The 14,568-nt window shown below is 49.7% G+C and overlaps 1 protein-coding gene across 3 annotated transcripts in view; it reads left to right on the top strand.

Moving 5' to 3' along the window:
- DNAJC13 (DnaJ heat shock protein family (Hsp40) member C13) overlaps positions 1 to 14,568 on the top strand; it is a 2,820,731-nt gene that overhangs the window by 615,416 nt on the left and 2,190,747 nt on the right. The gene's annotated exons all lie outside the window — the stretch shown is intronic.

The following is a 14,568-nucleotide window of genomic DNA, read 5'->3' as shown; positions in this document are numbered from 1 at the left end:
ACAATATCATCTAGGGTGGGCGTGAGGTGACGTTCCCTTTTGATCGCCATGTTTGGCAACCTCATGTCCATGCAGATGCGGACTGCCCCTGGTTGTTTAGGTTTTGGGGCGACCACAATCGGGGGGGACCCAGGGGTAGGGCCTTCCACCCTCTCGATAATGTCCAAGTCAACCAGTGTCTGTAACTCCTTCTCCACCTGTGCCCGCAGGTGGAACGGGATGCGGTGATGCTCGAGTGCCGTTAGTCTCACCGACCCATCGATATGGAGCCGTATGGGGTCGGCCTTCAGCTTCCCTATCCCTTGGAAGATCATGTCAAAACGTTGGAGCAGGCGTTCCAAGTCGGTGTGATATACAGCGAACGTGAAGTGCACCATGTTCAGTGCTTCAAGGCAGCACAATTTAGGAGGGAGTGTGGGCTCACGCTTGTGAGGAAGAATCTTGCTTTTATCTTACTCAGTCCATGAGACAGAGGTGCCACAAACACCCCTCGGATGGGGAGTGGCGTGTCTCCCCCGAAAGCATATATCTGCGCCTTGGATTGTGTCAATTCGGGAGGGTCTGGGAGTGCTTCCTAATGTTCAGTCGCTAGCATGCAGACAGATGCCCCCGTATCTATGAGGACCGGTGTGGGAACTTCTCCGATGTTTACCAGGCATGTCGGTTGTCTGCTTCCTCTGGGGCCTGTGGCAATGCTTGAAATAAAGATTTCCTCCTCCTCTTCTCCGATATTCAGGTCCTTCAGGCCTTGCTTGAAAGCTGACACGCCCCTCACCTCCCGGGCATTGCTTCCCCCAACTCCGCCGCAGACCCTCGACTTTGCTGGGCACTACCCCACATGTGGCAGGTCATACCCGCAGTAGGGGCACGACTGAGCAGCACCAGGCGCTGGAGGGCTATCTCCTCGTTTAGGTGTCCATCCCGCCCTCCCTGGAGCAGACCGTCCAATGGCAAATGCCTCTTCGCCCTTGCCAGAGTGCGTGGCTGCATCCATCTTCGCCCCCCTGGTCTCCGCCAGCTCGTGAGCCCTCCCCGTGTCCAGGATTTGCTGTAGAGTCAGACCAGGCTCTCTCAGTACTTGCCTCCTTAGCTTCCCTGAACTGCACCCTTGCAGTATCTGGTTTTCATCATCCTCTTCCCCAGAGGCCCTGAAAAACATTTCTAGTTTCTTGACCCACAGGAGCCTTTTCGGCCCCAACTTGGATGGTGGACCCGTGGTGTCAAACTCGGGCATGGGGGCCAATGTGCTGTGCATCCTGCGTGGGATGGGTGCAACGGCACCTTCCACTTCTCCTTCCTCGCCCATGCTGATGATCAGGCAGATTACTCACAGGTTGATGGTACTTGAAAGTGTAGGTGTGATCCAGGCACCAGAGGAGATGATGTTGCTCCAAACACCAGTGACTGCATCTGTAGATGCCAAGCCTGGCAAGTCCTTTTCACCCTTATAGATCTTTTTATTTATTTTTTTAAAGCCACAGCCCTGCTGTGACCTAGGGCTGTGGAAGGGTCCAAAAATTGTTTATGATGCAATGGGGGATCGCAGCCGGCGCACAAGCACCCTCCTGGGCCGCAACCGCTGCGATCCTTATTCATACAAAATGGCCGCCGGCCATACGCGCGAGTTCCAATATACACGGAGCAGCAATTCCGACTCTGATGCTGTCGGAACGGTGATGGAATGCTCCTGAGCCTCCTCGTTGCCAGTGTTATATGGTGGGGGCTGCCCAGGGGCCACACCGGCACTCACACGCACGCCAGCACACACACGCAAGGATGTTCTGCTGGGGTCCCCGGCTCGAACTCCCAGGTGACCGTCTTTATTTCACACAGCGCATGCGTGAGCCTCGTTGCCACTCGCGCATGCGTATAACCATCGTAGGCACTACGCAACAGGTGGGTTATGGGTTACCGCCACATCGGGCGGATAGAAGATTGACTCTTACGAGATAAGAAATTGGTCCTGATGAAGATGATATGAAAAAGATACATCATTGAAACCAGTGGATCTCAAAACCTATGGATGTCTTGAATGTAATTTCTAATGCCTATGATCTACATTATGCAATGATGGCCTTTTGTATTTAGTATATATATATATCAGATTGCATTCCGTCAAGAGAGCCCTCTTGTCGAAAAAGTGAGCCGCACTACACAGCGTGGGAGTGCAACGGGTATCAATACAGGGTTTATCCTTGAAAAGAACGGGTTGCGAACCATCCGTTTTGCAGTACAAAAGTATCCTTTATTTCACAAAATTCCATTCACGGTTACAAAAATATTTAAAATCGAGGGTTAGCAACCCCAGCCCGGCATCAAAACAATGGAGGCCAACAACGGGACGACGCGTTTCGCTACTTCCTGTAGCTTGATCACATGGTTCCCCCCTGGCCACAGCATACATTTACACTCTTTGATTCCGGTCATTCATAGTCATAGAGAGAGGACTGCCCTGTTCTCTAGGGCCAATAGCAAAACAACTGCCTATGTACGTTCCATACAGATCGGTTGTGGATTTCTCACACATTCCCATCATTGTGCCAGTACAGATCACTTTGTATATTCAATAAAATGTATAAAATACTGTTCCCAGTGAATTCACAACCCATAATGCCTGCTTCTCATTATTCTATAGAATAAACAATATTGATTATAGCTGCCCTCATTTGAATTGCGTAGTGCAGTGTTCTTGACAGGAATCCTTGGCGTGGTGCCCAGATTCTCTGTGTCTTTTAAGGTAAAGTCGACAATTGTGAACTTAATTCTGTGAAAAACGGGAATGTCCGATATTCATTCAAAAACGGGGGTATTGCACAAATGTGCGAAGGTGGGTAGCGAATGGATTCAATACATTTTTTTTTATCACATAATGTGTGATTCCCTCGTTTATGATGAATCTTCATACGTCGATAAGGGACCAACTATTTTGCCAGGTAACCACCCAACCTTATGACCCCTCTCTAGATTAGCCCGACATTGTGTATCCAATTTCACACCCCTTAAAAATTAAGTGTAGACAGCACGTCGAGCATATGTACATATATAAAAAACCAGCAGTGAAGCTCAAAAGATGTCTCTTGAAAAAAACAGATGGTGATATACAAACACTTGAGACATCCGGATTACAACAAGTTCTTGTGATATATAGTTTTATTAAAATTTCTTTGTAATTTATACGTGCTCCATGTAAGTATATAGATGGGTGGGGATAGCGCACACCACGGAGGGTGAATAAAGTACAAGAAATCCCCCATTGTATGTTCTCCCAAGAACACTCACTTTTATCCATAGCTATTTTTATGCTCAGAATTGGGAAAGCCTCGCAATACTCTGGCAATACTGACCAATTACTCATTGTAGGGTTAGGGTTAGTTTTCTCTCTGTCTCTATCCTCTTTTAGATAGTTGGTGCTCCACTCTCGAACTAGGGCTAGAACACTCTGCAGGGTCAGGGTGTTCTTCCGGCTAGGGTCATAACCGGTAACACAACATCAGTATTGCCATTTTGAAGAAATATTAGTAATACCTATAGTCCTGTTCCTGTTTTGTGTGATAATGTGCTTGAATGTAACAGGAAGGTCTGTATACCCGTAGAGGTTTATCTTAAAAATAGTATTTCTCCCTTGAGTGTTTTTTTAGGGCTGTATTGTTGCCGTTATGCGACAAAATTATAATAGATAGTAATGATAGTACTAGTATCTGTTCGCACGGGCTACGAGCAGCGAAGATAGCTGAACAGAGCAGAAATGAGCCACAGGATACACAAAAAAAGACAGTGAAACGATTGAAAAAGCAAATTTGATGTTGTCTGATGAGAAGCGATCTGTTTATACTTATTTAGGAAAGAGGCGTCCTGCCATTTCCATGGAGACCTGTCATTAGCTGGAGCACAGAGAACGTTGACACGAGACGAGCATTTGCATTGCGAAATGGGCCGTACGCGTCTAGTGATGTCAGCTTCAGGGGCGGACGATATGATTTAGTGCCGCCAGGGCAGTTCACCTTAGGGCAATGCAGCAACGGATAAGATTAGCACAAGATGGTCGCGCCCTGCTTCCTAATTTTACATGTGTAAAAGTGAGGAAAACTACAGTAAGGTGCATAGGAAATGGTTGTACGATCAATCAACGTATGCTTCAAAACACATGCCCGAGCTCTCGGGACAATAACATTTTTGAGCGCACTATTCCTTTAAGCCTTTTACATTGAGTGTCACATTTCTTCTTTTGGTGGGGGGAGGCGCTGGTTGTGTTTCTGAGTTCTCTGCCAGGGAAGGGAGATGTGGGGGGAGGAGGGGAGATCATTATTTTGGTGCAACCAGGTTTTCAACATTTTAAACAAACTGAACCAGTGCCAATGGGGCGCCCCTAAAATAAAAAGTCAAAACGCCCAGGTGACCAGTGAGCAACATCGCTCAGGTGGTCTAGCTAAGCCCATGCAGGTGCCGTGTCAGCCAAGCATTGTAGTTAACTCAGGCTTGTCAGCATATCATCATCTTACAGGCATCATATGCCAGCGTGAGGGGAGAGTGCAGGCTTATTTTGCATTTCGGGTGACTTCTGGGCTTTTAAGCTTTCCACGTTTGTGACCAAGAGGTTTGCTGAGGGCTTCTGGTCCTCCCCCTTTGCCGGTGCATGTTGCTGCGTGGGAGAATTTTTGTTTGCCACTGGCCAGGGACTCTTCCCACAGGTCCCCTACCTCCTCTTGAGAGCGGATTGTCCCTTTATTATGCACTATGGTGAACTGCAGTGTCGCCGTGATGATCCATCTATACCAGATCTTCTTGCCCTGTAGGATGGTCGTCAACGGCCTAAGGGCCCCTCTTTTCTGTACGATATCCATAGCTAAGTCTTGATGGATCTGGAAGGCCGCCTCCTGCGTCCGGGCCACTACCATGATCTCTTGTTTGGTAGTGAAAAAATGCACTCTCGTGATCACATCTTCTGGGGGTTCTGAAGGGCCCAAGACTGCGTCCTGGAGCTCTGACTGGGCTGCATTACATCTTTTCCCTCGGAAGAGTGATGGTGACCCTGCCAGGGCTCCCTGGGACAGCTGCGGGGCTTGGGGAAGGTGCAGTTCGCAGTTGAACTTTTTAGAGATGTCCGCGATGAGACGAGAAGGAGAGAGAGTGGAGTTGAAGATGACCCCCAGATTTTTTGCCTCGTTTGTAGCTGAAGGCGCAGGCCGGCCAGAGAGAAAAAGGTAAGGCGGGAGCAGGGGGCTCGATGAGGACAATCTGTCTCATTGGATGATCAACCCACATGGGTCAGGTGCCCATGGCCGGGAACATCACCCCTTGACCATCCTGGAGCTCTGGCCTTGCTGCGTTACAGGTTTTCCCTCCAGGGGAGGGATGGGGAACTTGCCGGGGCACCCTGGGACTGCTGCTGGGCTTGGGGCGGTCAATCCACATGGGAGAGAGGCACCCAAGGCCAGGGGCAGCACCCCCTGGCTGTCCTGGAGCTCTGGCTGGCCTGCATTACAGCTTCTCCCTCCGGGAAATGACTGGGGCCCTGCCGGGGCTCCCTGGGACCACAGCTTGATTTGTGTATGGTCAGCCCACATTGGAGGCAGGCGCCCAAGGCTGGGGGCTGCACCCCTGACCATCCTGGAACACTGGCTGGGCTGCGTTACAGCTTTTCCATCGGGGAGGGGCAGGGACGCTGCCGGGTTCCCCCATTGTTGCTGGATTTCGGGATGGTCGACCCACATGAGACAGGCACCCAAGGCTGGAGATAGCACTCCCGGCCGTACTGGAGCTCTGGCTGGGCTGCATTACAGCTTTTCCCTCGGGCAACGGATGGGAACTCTGCCAGGGCTCCCTGAGATGGCTGCTGCACATTGGGATGGTAGATATGAGACAGCCGCCCAAGGCCTGGGACATTACTCCTGACTATCCTGGAGCTCTGGCTGGCCTGCGTTAATGCTTCTCCCTCTGGGAAAGGACGGGGACCCTGCATGGGCTCCCTGGGACTGCCGCTGCAGTTGGGGATGGTCGGCCCACATGGGAGACTGGTGCCCAAGGCCATCACCCCTGACTATCCTGGAGCTATGGCTGGCCTGCGTTACAGCTTCTGTCTCTGGGAAAGGAAGGGGACCGTGCTGGGGCTCCCTGGGACTGCTGCTGGGGACGGTCAACACTTTTTTTTTTCGCCCAGATAGGTGCACCCACACAAGTGAGGTACCGTTTTCATTGGGACACCTGTAGGAATGAAGAATCACGTAATATCCCCACCAATAAGATGGGATTAATATTAGGTTTAAATGGGAGCAGAGGTTGCAGGGGTGTCTCCTGCAGGTTCCATGGGTTAATATTGCATCAAAAAAAGGCGCCATTCTAGTATGGCGATATTTTTGCAGGGATATTAACACATGGAACCAGGGACTGTGGGGAGGTAGGACATGTGGTGTTGCTGGCGTTTCAGTGGTTTCCTGGTGGCAAATGTCTGAAAATTGTGTTTTCCCCACTAAATTTTGGACTTTGCTGGGCATTGTGGGTAATACATTTGAAGTCAGACCTCTGTATTCCCATGGGTATCTTTTCAGAAATGTGTGGGGTTCCCCGTTTTCCTTGGTGACTTGGACACCCCCAAACCCAAATCTGTGGGTTGTCCACAAAGCCAAATCCAGTTTTCCCCATGGCGTTTGATGTACCAGTGGTTTAGCCTTCTTCCCTTGTGACCATGTAGGTGCACCCACACATTTAAGGTACCGTTTTTTCAGGACACCTGCAGGAATGTGGGAAGGTAGAACATTTGTTGATTTTTCTTGCTTTTGATAACCTTTTCATACATTTGCTACTGCACTTTGTTACACAACCCTTTCATTTCCCAAATGTAACCTACATTTAGTCGCTGCTTTAGGCACTCTACACTTTTGTAACCTGCACAGGTCACCTATCCTTCAAAAGGTCTACCTGTGCTCTTTCAAAATAATGTATGCTTGCCATTCCGCACCACATTTGTTTTCCTTATTTTCAAATGCTAAGCACATCTATTTTTGGCTTGTGGTATTGCTTGCTTTGTGAAACATTACAAAAAATGTGGTTTCCTAACTAGAAGAGTCAGGGGAATGTAGCGGTGCATTGATTTTCTCAATATTCACAGAAGCCATTACCTTACAGGTCCAAACGCGTCCAGCACGTAACTTTATTTCGAAGGGATTGTGTCCTCCGAGATATTCCTCATCTTAGATATCTCCTTCCAGCTCTGCTGGCCTCGGAAAATTTTTCTCTAGAGGGCGCTGAGCGTCGACGTCCTCCAAGTCGATGTCCCTCGACAGCCGCCGTGTCGACGTCATCCTGCCTATAAAGGCTGCGCGCAGCATCCGTTGCTCAGTTCCGTTTTTCCGCGCTTACTCAGTGCCTCGGAATACCGTTGCTCAGTTTTTGTCAGGATTTAATCTATTTACCTCGAGTTATTCGATCCGTACTCCATGGCTTCTTTGTCGGAACCGACAACTCCTCGATCCGGCTTCAAAAAATGCCGAGATTGTGGGAAAAAGATGTCGCTGACTGACCCTCACAGAGTTTGTCTGTGGTGTTTGGGAGCTGAACACCATTGTTCGGAGTGCGAGGACTGTATGTCCATGACAGCTAAGGCCCTGAAGGAGCGTAGGGGGAAGCTGGAGAAAGGTAAGACTTTTAAAGCTTCTTCTTCGTCGACGAAGTCGAGACATTCGTCTCCTCGTCACCATTCGCATTCCAGGTCTCGGAGTGGGTCCCATCACTCCTCGAGATCGAAGCACTCGAAGAGGAGACGTCGAAGATCCCCTTCTCCGTCTTCCTCTTCCTCTGTTTCACCAAAAAGAATCCCTTGCCCCACGAAACATAGTTCCCGGGCTGAATGGGAGGAATTCCGCAAAAATATGAGCGTCTTCGAGAAAGCGGCCTCGACCCCCTCGAAGACTGCCTAGAGCGATGCTCTGGTCGAAAGACCCGAAGGTCAAAAACGCCGCGAGTCGCAGTACCCGGCAAAGGAAACCTCTCGAGCGCATCTCGAACCCTGGAGTAGGTCTATGACCTCCAAACCTTCCTCGAAGGTGCCGTCGACGCCGAGGTCGGTGTCTTCGACGCCGTTGTCGAAGGGACCTTCGACACACGGGTCTGTCGATGTCATGATCTCTGCTTCCAAAAGGTCAGGGTTTTCCCAACTCCCTTGGAAGCAGATCCATAACCCAGGTTCCGAGTGCCAACCAGTCCCAATTGGGACCTTTTGAAATATGCCCAGTCCCAGCGCTGGAAGCGCCGGGCTCATAATGCTTGGGTGGATTTACCTGCAGCAGACCATGCTGCTTACTTGCCTGCCAGTTGAGCCTCTGATCCTCTTCTGTTTGGAACTACTTTTCCTGTTGGGTGGGGCAGGAGCCACTCCCTAGGTTCAGAACACTGGAACTCTTCTGGAAAGCAGGAACTCTTTTCTTACCTAGGCGTGGCTGTGGAAGGAGACACCTAAGCACTACAGGAGGCTATTTAAACCACACCCGATGGATGAATCTTGCTTTGCGTTATTCTGCATCCTCTGCAGCAGAACGCTCATCGTGTCTTCTGCATCTGACCCTGGGCCTAAGGAAAAAGGCTTACCATCCTGAATCCAGTCTTCAGCAACACCTATAAAGACAAGAAAGAACAGGTTAGCATTACGGTCTTCAGTGACAGCTCTTCACTTACCTGGTCCATCGGCTGTCACCAACGCCTCGCGCTGCATTCCGGCATCTGAAAGACAAAGGCTTACCTACTCTTCGTGCGCTCCGGAGGTCTTCGCACTGCATTCCGGCATCTGAAAGACAAAAGCTTACCAACTCTTCGCACGCTCCGGAGGCCTTCGGCGCTGCATCCCGCATCTGAAAGACAAAACAAGGTGCGTTTAAAGACATTGGGGAACTTTAATACTCACGTGCCATTACTCCTTTCCACATCTAACCCAGTGGGTATTCCGGCACCCTGCAGCCGCTCCGAACTTGTACCTGCAAAATAAAAAGACAGTCAGAGCGCATCGTGAAGCAGGCAACAAGCGCTTACTTACGTGCTTCCAGGCGCTTCTATTCATCACACGGGCTCCATCTTCAACTCACTTCAGCCCGTCATCCGCTATCGCCGGAACCCTGCAAAACGAGAGACATCATTACTAAAGACTTTTAAAGACATTAGAATTACTCGAAACTTACCGTTCGTGCAGTAAACGACGGACAGCAGTCCTCTGAAGTCAAGAGGCCTGCTCCCCTTATCCAGTGAAGAAACTGGTTACAGCACCCTGCCCCGAGGCAGATGGAGAGCACGGCGTTCACTTACCTAAGGTGAGAGCGTTAACCTTTGGGGTTCTACAGGAGAAGAGAAAGGGAAGAAGAGAGAGACATTCATCATTAATCCCATATTTTCTATCTGCAGACATCTTACCCTTCGAGTCAGACATACAGTGCACAGAGGTCCAGCCCAAAGAGCCAGCCGTGTGTTACACATCACCTTTGAAGATACGGTATACGCCCAGTCAAGACCGGCGCCTCTACGGGAATCAGGTGAGCGTTACAGTCGACTCGACGCCAGCTTCGACACCGGCGTCACGACACACTAAGTGAATATCCCCAGGTCCTCGATGTCGATGGCTTTGAGATTGTCGAGTAGAATCCCAATTCTGTCGAGGTCATCAAGGCCTCCGCCTTTGTTTTCGACGCCACGCTTGAAGCCTTCGACGTCGACGAAATCGATGTTTTCGAGGCCGATTATGACAAGTTTGGCACCCTCTGCCTTGGAAATGGGATTTACACCCTTTATGAGTTCAGAACAATTGAGAACTATGTCCTCAATTATGGAAGAGGGTGAATTGTCTGAACAGGATGACACATTTGAGTTGCAGGGACCTGTAACCCCAATTAGAGAGGAATTTTCCTCTGAAGAACGCAGGTTAAAGGATCTTCATGATTCCTTACATGAGGCAAGTGGGTTAGACACTTCCCCTGAGGTGGAGTTTGCTAGGCCAGACCCGGGGGAGCATGCTGAAACCCCCTATAGAGCCTTAATGGCCAGGATCACAGAGTTTATGGGGTGGTCTGCACCTTCACAATCTTTCCAACAAGATGACCTTACGGATATTCTTGACAAGGGCCCACAGGAGGACCCTGTGGTGCCTTTTCATAAAGCTCTTCAGAGGAAGATTATGACGAACTGGGAAACCCCAGATGTCGTCCCGGCAGTAAATAAAAAACTGTCTACAAAATACAGGGTATCCTCTACAGACCCGGAGTTTTTTTCAAAACACCCATCCCCAGAAAGTCTGGTGGTACAGGCAGCATCTTCTACCGATGTCAAGACGGCTTATCCTACCGTCCCACAGGACAGGGATGATAAAAAAATATGATGCTATGGCAAAGAAAGTTTTTTCGGCATGTAGCATGGCGTTAAAATCTGTTAATGCTACTTGCACCCTTGCTAGATTCAGCCATACACTTTGGGAGTGTGCTTCTACAGCGGCTGATTGCATCCCGGAGGGAGAAGAAAGGGAGGCGTTCCTGAATATCATACAGGACGGTAAAGACGCTATGTGCGAATCCCTCCAGACGGGCATTGATTCGGCTGACAGTATCAGCAGAGCAATGGCGGCAAGTACAACAACCAGGAGATTCGCTTGGTTGAGAAAGTCTGGTTTTGCCCCTGATGTGCAAGCCAGGCTCTTGAACATGCCATTCGATGGCTCTTCTTTGTTCGGGAAAAAGGCGGATGACAGTTTAGAGAAACTGCAAACTTCAAAAGCAGCAGCAAAATCCCTAGGCGCTGCAATCCGTCAGACACCTTTTCGTCCCACAGGAACCTCTGCGAGGGCAAGTCCTTTCGCTTCTACTCCGCATTCGGAAGAGGTAGAGGACGTCCAGCTCAAAGGAGACAAAGAACTCCCCGAGGTGGACGGGGTAGATATTCAAAAGCCGCAGCAACAGCAGGTACCTCTTTACCATCGGCATCCGCATCAGCCGCTCCAAAACCACTCTGAGGACTTCCCTCACAGGACACCTGTAGGAGGCAGGTTGACTCAACATCTGGCGGAATGGCAGGCTATCACGTCAGATGCTTGGGCATTGGAAACAGTTGCCCAAGGTTACTGCCTGCCTCTCCTACGCATACCTCAGAGTCATCCACCGGGGATCAGCTCTCAGAAAGCTCCAGATCCGCTCCTCTTGCAGGAAATTTTCAACCTGCTAGAGAAAGGTGCCATAGAACCGGTACCTGTAGCGGAGAGGAACAAGGGCTGGTACTCCCCTTATTTTCTCATTCCAAAGAAAGACGGAGGACTGAGACCCATCTTGGACTTGCGAGAATCGAACAAATTCCTCAGGAAAGACAAATTCAAGATGGTCACTCTTTCTCAGATCCTCCAGGCCCTTCAGTTCCAGGACTGGTTGGTATCTCCGGACCTTCAGGATGCTTATTTCCATGTGCCTATCCATCTCAAACACAGGAAATACCTGAGGTTCGCAATTGGCAACTTTCACTATCAATTGCGAGTGCTGCCATTTGGGCTGACCTCCGCCCCGAGGGTCTTCACCAAGTTAATGTCGGTAGTGGCGGCAAGTCTAAGGAGAGAAGGGATTCACGTCTACCCCTACCTGGACGATTGGTTGATCAGGGCTGTCTCTTCGGAACAAGCTCAGATCCAGCTAAATCACGTGTGCCACTCCCTTCACAGACTGGGCTTCTCCCTCAATTTAAAGAAGTCACAAATGATACCATCACAGAGACTCGAGTTCATAGGAGCGATCCTGGACACTTCCCTGGGAAAAGCCTCGCCACCAGAGGTGAGGGCTCAAGATATTCTACAGATGGTTACCAAGTTCCAAGATGCCCAACGTCTCCCAGCCTTCGACTTTTTGAGGTTGCTAGGCCTCATGGCATCCTGCATTTTCCTAGTGCCAGAGGCTCACCTGAGAATGAGATCCCTCCAGTGGGCACTGAGGACTCAGTGGTCACAATTCTCAGGGAGAATGACAGATCTTCTTCAGGTTCCCGACAGGGTGGCTCGAGACCTTCAGTGGTGGGCCTGTCAGGAGAACATTCTGAAAGGAGAACAGTTTTGGCAACCCTGGCCGGAGATAACAGTAGTCACGGATGCCTCACTCACTGGGTGGGGAGCCCACGCCAACGACTTGACCATCAGCGGTCGTTGGTCTCCATCGGAGTCCAGACTACATATCAACCTGTTAGAGCTGAGAGCCATCAGACTTGCGCTGAAGGCGTTCCTGCCAGCTGTACAAGGGAAAAACGTCCTGATAATGACGGACAACACGGTGGCCATGCATTACCTCAACAAAAGAGGAGGCGTAGGATCACTACCCCTGTGCAGAGAGGCGATGCAGCTCTGGTTTTGGGCAATACAAGAAGGAATCTCTCTATCGGCAGTTCGCCTAGCTGGAGAGAAGAACTTGACAGCGGACGCTCTGAGCAGGCAGAGCACAGTCTCCCACGAGTGGGAACTAGCTCAGGAAGTCCTTCAAGAGATCTTCGCCCTTTGGGGAACCCCTCAGGTGGATCTGTTCGCCACCAGCGTCAATAGGAAATGCGATCTGTTCTGCTCAAGGGAATTTCCCCCGAGAGGAGCTCTGGGAGACGCGTTCATAGTGGACTGGGAGTTTCCGCTTCTTCACGCGTTCCCACCGGTCCCTGTCATTCCTCAAATGATCAGGAGGTTGAGAAGATTCCGGAGAACCATGATCCTAATTACCCCGGATTGGGCCAGGAGAACGTGGTACCCGGACCTTCTAGACTTGTCCATCTGCCCTCCAATTTGTCTTCCACTCAGAGAGAACCTACTCTCACAGAAGGGAGGTCAGGTTCTCCATCCAGACATCAAAACCCTCAACCTTCACGCTTGGCTTCTGAAAGGTTGAGGTACAAGGATTGCGACCTCCCTGATGATGTTATGGAGGTGTTGCTTTCGGCAAGGAGGCCAGCAACAAAGTCTTTATACCGCTGCCGTTGGAACAGATTTTGCAGCTGGTGTAGAGAACAGAATATCGACCCTTTTTCATGTGGTACACCAATGGTTTTGTCCTTCCTTCTATATTTGGCGAATTCAGGCCTTCAAGTTGGCACCATTAAGGGCTATCTCACAGCGCTATCCATCTTTAAGCGCACTGCGGAAGAACCATCCTATTTCAAGTTACCCTTGGTAATACAGTTTCTAAAGGGGTTAACCAATGTTTATCCCCCAAGACCATTCCAAGTTCCACTATGGGATTTAAATTTAGTACTAACTTTCCTGATGGGCACACCTTTCGAACCACTCCATTCTTGTTCGCTAAGGTTCCTTACCGTTAAAACTGTTTTATTAATAGCACTTACATCTGCTAGAAGGGTGAGCGAATTACAAGCTCTTTCTTGTAAACCCCCTCACACAATATTTCACAAAGACAAAGTTGTCCTGCAAGTGAAGCCTAATTTCCTCCCAAAGGTGGTTTCTGAATTCCATATCACTCAGAATATTAGCCTACCATCTTTCTATCCTCCTCCTCATCCGGGGAAAGAGGAAGAGAGGTTACACAGGCTAGACCCTAGAAGGGCTTTAAGTTTTTACATCAGCAGACTAGCCAGGATAAGACAGGCAGACCAGCTGTTTGTAGGTTACACAGGTCACAAGCTGGGGTTACCAATAACTAAGCAGACCATTTCCAGATGGATCATTCTAGCCATTCTGGAATGTTATAAACTGGCAGGGAAAGAGCCCCCTTAAAACCTTAGGGCCCATTCGACCAGAGGTATTGCAGCTTCATCGGCCCTCAAAAGAGGCGTGCCGGTTAAAGACATCTGTGCGGCCGCTACATGGTCGTCTGTCCATACCTTTACACAATTTTACAATTTGGATTCCTCCTCCAGTCAAGAGACTAGGTTTGGAAGGGCTGTACTGCATTCTATTCATCAATAGAAGACAGCGTGAAGTCAGTACTTCCTCCTCCAATAATAGAATACTGCTATGGGAGCATATCTAAGATGAGGAATACGTCAGAGGACACAATCCCTTCGAAGAACAAGTTACTTCTTACCTTGTACCGTTCTTTCGACGGGATGTTCCTCCGACGTATTCCTCATCGACCCTCCCATCCATCCCCGCAGTTCTACTTCCCTTGTTGTTGCAGTTTACGCTCCTTCAGGGTGATTAGTCTAGTCCAGAAAGTATTATTGTGGGCTACAAAACGGAACTGAGCAACGGACGCTGCGCGCGGCCTTTATAGGCAGGATGACGTCGACGTCGATACGGCGGCTGTCGAGGGACATCGACTCGGAGGACGTCGACGCGCAGCGCCCTCTAGAGAAAAATTTTCCGAGGCCAGCAGAGCTGGAAGGAGATATCTAAGATGAGGAATACGTCGGAGGAACATCCCGTCGAAAGAACGTTACAAGGTAAGAAGTAACTTGTTCTTATCTGTCATTTTTTTAATCTTTTCCCAAACGATGGGAATGTTACCTACATAGTTGTTGCCTGACCTGCGCAAATGAGCCGTTCCTAAACTTGGAATTCTGTCTCCTTTTTAGAGATGTATGCCTTTCTGTCTTCCCATTCAGCTTTCCTACCCTCCTCTTCCATTCCGT

Source organism: Ambystoma mexicanum, chromosome 2q (assembly GCF_040938575.1).
Source record: "Ambystoma mexicanum isolate Mex_15411 chromosome 2q, UKY_AmexF1_1, whole genome shotgun sequence".
In the NCBI taxonomy this organism is placed as follows: Eukaryota; Metazoa; Chordata; class Amphibia; order Caudata; family Ambystomatidae; genus Ambystoma; species Ambystoma mexicanum.
The sequence above is the reverse complement of the archived record's forward strand: the minus strand, read 5'-3'. Positions and strand labels throughout refer to the sequence as shown.